The sequence below is a fragment of the Alligator mississippiensis genome, chromosome 1 (assembly GCF_030867095.1).
Source record: "Alligator mississippiensis isolate rAllMis1 chromosome 1, rAllMis1, whole genome shotgun sequence".
Taxonomy (NCBI): Eukaryota; Metazoa; Chordata; order Crocodylia; family Alligatoridae; genus Alligator; species Alligator mississippiensis.
The window spans coordinates 465,734,289-465,742,080 of NC_081824.1; the positions used below are offsets into that span (position 1 = coordinate 465,734,289).

General features: G+C 49.3%; 1 long non-coding RNA gene across 1 annotated transcript; it reads left to right on the forward strand.

The window, feature by feature from the left end:
- Window positions 1-856: 856 nt before the first annotated feature.
- On the forward strand, window positions 857-5,882 carry LOC132250296 (uncharacterized). Its single transcript, XR_009461973.1, has 3 exons — window positions 857-992; window positions 2,549-2,663; window positions 5,656-5,882. It is a non-coding gene; the product is annotated as an uncharacterized LOC132250296 (long non-coding RNA).
- The last annotated feature ends 1,910 nt before the right edge of the window (window positions 5,883-7,792 follow it).

A 7,792-nucleotide genomic window follows, 5' to 3' on the forward strand; every position in this document is an offset into this window, starting at 1 on the left:
GGGCATAGCTCCCACTCCCGGCACTGCCACACCTGCATCCTGTGCCCCCTCACCCCGGCTGGGCAACCGGCGGGTGATGCCCTGCTTCCACTTGCCCAGCCGGGGCAGGGAGGCACGGGATGTGGGCACGGCACTGCTGGGAGTGGGGTCTATGCCCTGCTACTGCTTGCCCTCTTCTGCCCGGAACAAGCTGCATTTGCATCGTGCCTCTGCCCACCGCCCGTCCTGGCTGGGCAAGAGGCGGCGGGGCATATCCCCCACTCCCAGCACTATTGTGCCCACATCCCGGGCCCCCCTGCCCCCCTGGGCAGAAGTCAGAGGAGCCTGTAAACACAAAGGAGTGCAGGAGATGGAAGCAAAGTTTCCAGGGTTTGGGAATATTAGTTTACTTTCCATATCACAACCTTGCCCAATAGGTAATGGCAGAGAAAGGTCAGTAGGCGCATCTGCCCTGCAGGAGCTCCTTCCTAAGCAAAGCACGTTGTGTAGTTGGGAATGCCACCATTTCTTTCAGCAGACAAGGTTCTTTAGGGAAAAGTGCTATCTTTTATTAGACCAACTAAATACCCTTTTCAAACAGCCAAAATCAATGTCTTCCGTGTTTCAGGGGTGTTAATTGTAGATGGAATACTAAATATGAATACTTCATTGCAAATACCAAACCAAGTTACTCCTGTAGGTAGGACACCACCACTAACAACATTCAAGAACCAGGCATAGACCCAAAATACCTGCTTCTGGTTCTGCTCTTTCATCCCTACTGCTTCCACCATGTTTGTGACTTTTTCCCTTCTTTTATTTTTCATTATGTACGTCTCTGAATGCTCATCATCTCATTCATGCGTACCTTCCACGGCCACACCTTCATTACCTCCTCCTTCCTCCACCTCTGATCCGCTCGGTCTGCACCTTACTCCCAGAAGAACGGAGAAGCCCGAATCGTTCGCTGCACATTGCAGAGCGGCAAAGGTGCTGCATACAAAGGTATTCTGGTAAGTGATGTGGAAGAGCTGTGTAGATTTATTACTGGATGTGTGTTCACTCTGGATGACAAGTTATATGTAAATTCTCTGCTGCTCTGTTTCACACCAAGACAAAGCTTTGAAATATTAGGGGCCACCTCATGCCCTTGATTCTTAGGAGAATTGACATTGGCATTTTAGTAGTCAAAGTACATTCCACCTCCCAAACTTTTCTCTGGGCTTTCAGCTGGATAATATCCACCACTTGTCCTCAATCATTGACTAAGGTAACAAGAAACCATGCACACCACTTGTATGAATGGGCATGTGTGCACAGGTAGGCAGACAGATACACTGAAGAACAGCCTGGAGACAAGTCACGGAAAGATGCTGTATAGCAATAGACAATTAGGAGCCCAAAGGGCATACACTTCTAAATATCATAGTGTATTATCCCTCATTTTCTCTTATAGAAAAGTAGAGCTGGAAGACCTCAGGAGGCCATCTAATCTAACCCCCTGCTGACGGCAGGATGATTCCTGACTAAACCTTTCCACTCAATTTATGTCTGACCTATTCTTAATACTGCAGAAACCAACCTCCCGCACAACTACTATTCTCAATGCCCAAAACACCAAGAATAACCATAACCCATGACAGTTAAAGCAAGGAGATGGAGGCCCAATCCCAAATGTGGTGCTAGGTAGGACCCCGAGCACAGAAGCAAAATCCAGGAACTTGTCAGTTTTTTTAGTTCTCACAAGAGCAATCAGCACACCCGACTCCAAATCCCCAGCCCTAGCTGCAGCCAACAGACAGTGCTCCCAGTGCGTTTGCTGTCCTTCCCTGTCCTGTGTTGTCTGCAGCTTTGCTCAGGAAGCTCTTTATTCCTGCATCCAAATCCTCTGAACAGCAGCGGAGCCAGGACAGATCCCTGTAGGAGTCCACTCAAAGCCTCCTGCCGTTCCCACCTGGATCCATGCAGAATGACTTTTGCTTGTGGCTGTTGAGCCAGTTGTCTATCTGCTTTGGAGTCATTTGCTTTTCCCCATGTTTCTCCCAGTTGTTTGTGAGAAGGTTGTGTGGGAAACCATTAAGAGATAAACCCTGGCACTTTGCAGTGAAAGGGAAACGGTTTCGAGGGAAACCCTGGGCCAGATGCATGGTGATGCAGCTGCTGCTTGTGCCATCTCACTGGCACAAGGTAGATTTAGGCAAGAAAAGCCTTGATGGCATAGGACCAGCCTAGTGGCTTCTGGGACTCTGCTACATGTGGGTGATCACGCTGCAATGAAAGATTTCAGCGAGACAGAGGCAAAATAAAAGGACATTCATAGTGGTCTTTTTTACACCAGGGACAAACCAAATCTAGAGACGCAGCTTCGTAGAGTAAAATACACACAGAAACCGTCACCCTTTGCTAGGATGTGCTGTGCACAAGGCTATTTCCATCTCTGTAATTTCCATTCGTGCACTGTCTGTACCTCACCCATGAGACACCAAACCAACATGCCAGATAGATAAACTGAAAACAAATGTCAAGAAACAAAGAAGCAAAATCATTCATTGCAAAATGCTTTTTCCAGTTAACCAGCCAAGACAGGACTGTAGACGTCATTTCAAAAATCATGACAAAATACCATCTAGACGTGGAGGAAGCAGAAAAGTACCAGCTTGTGCAGGTCATTTCAGAGCACAAAGGTAAGAGAGCAAAACTTTTTGCAGGTTCAGATATCCTCCTCATGTTTGCAGAAGAACATGCCTATGAATCCATTTTAGAAATAGTGCTTTGTTTCATCTCATAGCCAGGTGGAGTAGACCTCCCTCTTGGTTACCTGGTAGGAGTCAGCACACCTCTACTCCCCTTTGGGATGGCATGGGTGCAGTTGGGAAAGACTGACAATTAGAGATCCAGTGCTGACGTGTCCAGTTGTCTGAAGTCAGGGCCAAATGAAACAGAAGAACGAACTGGGAGCATCACCCATACACTGACTGGTGCCCAGAAAGCCACAGGGACGACACAGTCCAGATCCACTCCCTGAAATCCATCCTGCTTGAAAATCTATGATCTCTGCACCAGGAATTTGTGATGATTTGTGTAAACTCAGCATCACAGTATTAATTCTGGTGCAGCACAGTACAGCCTCCCTCTCCTCCAGTTAGTTAAGTATTGGCTGAAGCCGTTTTTTGTCCTGATACGTCCAATCCCCTTGTGAGTGATGACATCCTTGCCTTCAATAACTTCCTGGAGAAGACTGAAGTTTACTAGATGTTTGAAATGGGCACAGCTCCTTTCTTGCCCGTGCATGTAAACTGAGTCACAGGGCTATATCCCACTTCACCTTGTGTGCCTAAACAGCATGGCCACAGCCACAGAGCTGCAGTTTTGGGTGGGGTTGTGCTCCAGCTCAGCATGTTTGAAGCCATGAACAGGTCAGGTATGCCCATTAGGCCGTACTATCATTCATGACACTTTGGCTGGGCAAAAGCTCATTGGAGAGGTGGGAAAGCTACTCATCGAGGGAGCGGGAGACCCAGTGCCCAGCCCCACCTTCCTGACAATCTCTCTCAGCAATCTGTTTCATGACTTCACCACCTGAGAGTTAGGAAGTATTTCCTCATTTCCAACTTAAATGCCCCCGTTGGAATATAAGCCCGTTAGTATACCCACTGTAATCACAGACAACTAGAGATCCTCTTTACAAGTAACAACCTTTTTGAAGATTTCTAACACCCCGTCCATTTTCTCAGGATTACATAATCCAGGTCTTCCAACTTTTCCTGTCTAGGACAATATTAGACCTTTCCTCGTTGTTGTTGCTCTTCTCTGGATTCTTTCCAGTTTCTCTGTTTCTTATAAAGCATGATGCCTTGAACTGACCACAGTTCTCCAGCTAAGGCCTCCCCAATGCTGAATATCATTGAAAAATGGTTTCCCCTACTTTGCATGCAACATGCATGTTAACACAGCCCCACATGCTCTTATTCTGTTTCAGTTTTTGTAACAATATTGCAGGGATGACTCATGTTTAGCTTCTGCTCTACTCCTGTAACTATTATACTATTCTTTCATTAATTTAAGACCATTTTTTCCATTTGGTCAAGGTCATTGAGAATCCTCAACCTATCTTCCAGATCTTCTGCTGTCCTACCTCGCTTGGCATCATCTGCAGATTTCCTAAGCGTATGCTCAGTTCCTTGAGACCTCTAGGACACATTTTATGCAGACTGAGATAAGAAGTCATTAAACACGTTGCCTTTTCCACATTGAACAATTTTAATTCCCTTTCCCCAATCAGTAATGGACCTACACTTCTTTTGGTCCTTGACATCTAACTTCAAAGGGTGCTTGTGTGTCTCATAGTAGCTGTATTGCAGTGCCTTGGTCTGCCCGGGTTTTTCCTTTATTGCCATCTGTTGTATTGTAGCTACGCTTCCACATATTGAGAGATTCCTTGTTAAGTTTCAAGTCACAAAAGCATTTGCTGTTTAGCCAAGCCAGTTGGTTGACGTGATTCTTAACCTTCCTCACACAGGGATGATGTATCCTCGTGCCCTTAATATTCCCTCGAAGGTACAACCAAATTCCCCGATTCCTTTTTCCTTTAAATGTACTGTCCCTGGGATCCTGGCCACCAGTTGTTTGAGGTTTTGCATGCCCGTGCTAACCTTTACTATTTATTTGTACTCTTGTCATGCCTAAAGCCATACTTATGGTCAAAGACCCTACTGGGGAAAGCACTGTATAAATCCCGAGCATTACCCACAAAACAGCTTCACCTTCACAGAGGGCTACCTGATTGTAGGCATTGCACTTGCAGTGTTTGGCAAGCCCTAAGCCTGCTGGGTATCTTGAGTGGCAGGAGGAGAGTCTACCATCAATCCCTGACCATTGCGAGGTCAAACTATCATCACCATCAAATCAGCAGCAGTATCAGGCCCTGCCCTGGATTTACCAGCCCTCTTTCAGAGCCAGTGAAGAGAGGGAGGATGCAAAGGGAGGGGAGAAAGGCAGGTTGAGCAGGCTTCTTTCTGCTCACCTCTGGCACCCAGCAACCCAATGCCCCAGTGTCCCCCTCCCCACACACGCACCTCTCTGGAAAACAGCTGTCTCCCATTGCTAGCAGACAGGTACCTGTGAGCTCCGGGAGCAGCAATCTCCTCTGCTGCCAAAAGGCAAAGCTCAACCCCTGTTCTTGGTGCATGAGGAGGTAAAGGGGTTGTCTCAGCTGAATGGAAAGGAATTTGCCTTGACCTTTTTGTTGAATAAAGAACCCAACACATGCAAGCTGTAGACAACCACACATGGAAATGATGCGTTAAGAAAGCAAGTCAAATGATTGCCTTTCAACCTAAATGTACAGCCCTGTGTGTATGCATCATGCTACTGTCTGTAGTCAATGATCTCTGAGCCAGAAAACTGTTTCATGTAGTGCACAGGTAAGTTTGGTGTTCTCAGACTTCCAGAAGCATGACTTTGGATGGTCCAACATCTTCTCATAGTTTTGCTGCTGGTGGGAAAGGAGGTGTTATAACTAGTAAAAACCAAATTAAAGAACCTCATTTAGACTTCCAAATGGCACGTGTCCAGCCAGCATGCACCTCTGAATGCTCCCCAGTTTTCTACGCTTGCTCGCAGTGCTACTATCCAGAGTAAATCACTCGACGCTTCTTTGCTTTTCTCTTTCTGCAGAGCTAGTCTTCCCGCAGGGAGCAAACGTGTTCTCTGAAATGAACAGCCAGGGCAATGCAGACTTCAGTATAAGAAGAAAACCAGCTTCTGTTGTCACGCCAGGGCCTGCCGAAATCAAGAAAAAGAGGAGGCGCCTACCTCGCCTCTTTAGAGGCAGCAGGCTCAGACCTGAATGAAAGCTTTTTAAAAGGGAGCTGACATAAATAACACCGTCAGGCTGGGGGACACTGGGAACCTGTGGGGGGTTGGGGTGCAGGCATGGGAGGGAGGGGGTCAGGTGGGAATGGGGAGCAGAAGGAAATATAATCTATGTTCAGGAGGGATGTTGGGCACAAGGAGTGGGAGGGATAGGGGGAAAATGGGAGGGAGGTTTGTTTCAAGGCGGGGATGGGGGTAGGGTTTTGCAATTGCAAAGAAGCAGACACCCGGGTGGGGGAAGGGGTATATACCCTTCCCCCTGCCCCCCCAGCCCTGCCGGTGCCCCTCACTCCCAACCCACAGCCCCTTTCCCTCCCACCCCCACATACCTCCTGGTGCTCCTCCCTTATCCAGGAGAATGAAAGTAACCATCAATCCCTTCTTCAATTGCCCTGATCCCCCTCAGCCTGCTCACCTCTGCCTGGAGTCCCCTCTCCTGCCCCTCCAGGGCCTCAATCCGGGCACAGCTGGCATAGGCAAGAGACTCCCGGCCCCGACGCTACCCCCAGGCCTCAGAGGTCCCGCCCAGCAACCCCCGCAGACAGGGCTCAGGGCACTGCCGACCCACCCAAGGGGCCTGTCTCGGTGGAGGCCTCCCAGGAGCTGTGGGCCGAAGGCAGCAGCAGGGCAGGGGCCTTGGCTGCGCTCCATGTCACCCCATAGTAGCACCCCTCCTCCTTCACTTCCCTGAATCTCTGGCATAAGCCCCCACGTGCTCCTGCCCACGACTGGCCTGTGAACTGCCACAAACTGCTCCGCTGTTCGCAGTCCCTGTTCGCCGGCTGCCTGGTCCCAGCCTGATCCCCAGCAGTTTGTGATGCACTCTTGGGAGATGAGGTTAATTATATGCTCAAGACCTTTCCCAGCTTGCAGTGGCATGCATAGTTTTCAAACTTTTTTTAGGAAAGCTTCTAGATCATCTCCATGTTTGTTGTGAGGGAAGATTGGGGTGTTCAGCCTGAGGGGAGCAGCTGGGGCTCGCTACGCGCCTGCAACTCCAGGGTTTGACTGCATCCTGAGTACTGCGCGATGATGTTTGCACTTGAACCTGGCCTCTTGGGCACCATGCTCATGCTGGCGCTGGACCTCTTCGTGCTGGCGCTGGCCCTCCTTGTGCTGGCACTGGGCCTCCTTCTCCACCATCTCCATTCGCTTCAGCTCTAGCTCATGCTTGACCTTGCGCTCCTCAGCTTCCAGCTGCAGCTTGTATTTGCACAAGTCCCACTCAGAGGATGGCCCCTCGGGTTCTGCATGCACGTGCGGAGATCTTGCAGCCTGGTCATCATCACACAGGATCTTAATCAGGTCTTCTCTCTTCTGCTCCTTCCTCTCTCTTTCATCACCTCTTTCAAGTTGACCACAGTCATGTCGTCATACTTGTCAGCCACCCCAGCTATCTACACTGACCACTTGACCCGATGCCAAATTAGAGATTGTTTGCTCAAGGGTTTCCAGTGACTCTGTTTCCTTCCCCAAATGATGCCTTCAAGACACAGGTTGTCGGATCCCACAGCTACCATGACACGTGGTGGGCCAGTAGCTAGTGCTCCTGCGTTGAGCCACCCACCTCACTGAGCCTGACCACCTTCCAGGCTCTAAGTGCCCCCCTGGAGGCACCTCACGTCCAGGCACCCCCACTCCTGGACCACGCCTGCAAGGCTGGGGAAAATGAAGCCACCATTCTCGATCTGGACTGATCTTGGCCCTATGCCCCATGGGAAACAAAGGCCTAGTAGTCTTTGAGGGTATTTGATCCACTGCTAGAACTTGGGGTGCCTCCCTGTCTGAAGCAGATATAGTGGTTTCCCTTACTCAGCCGAACCAAGGGGATCCCAAGGCATCATCTACACCCTCCCCCAATGAGTCTCCCATGATAGGTACACAGGAGAAATGTATTGGTTACAAGAAGTAGGTTTGGAATATGGCACAGGATAGAGCA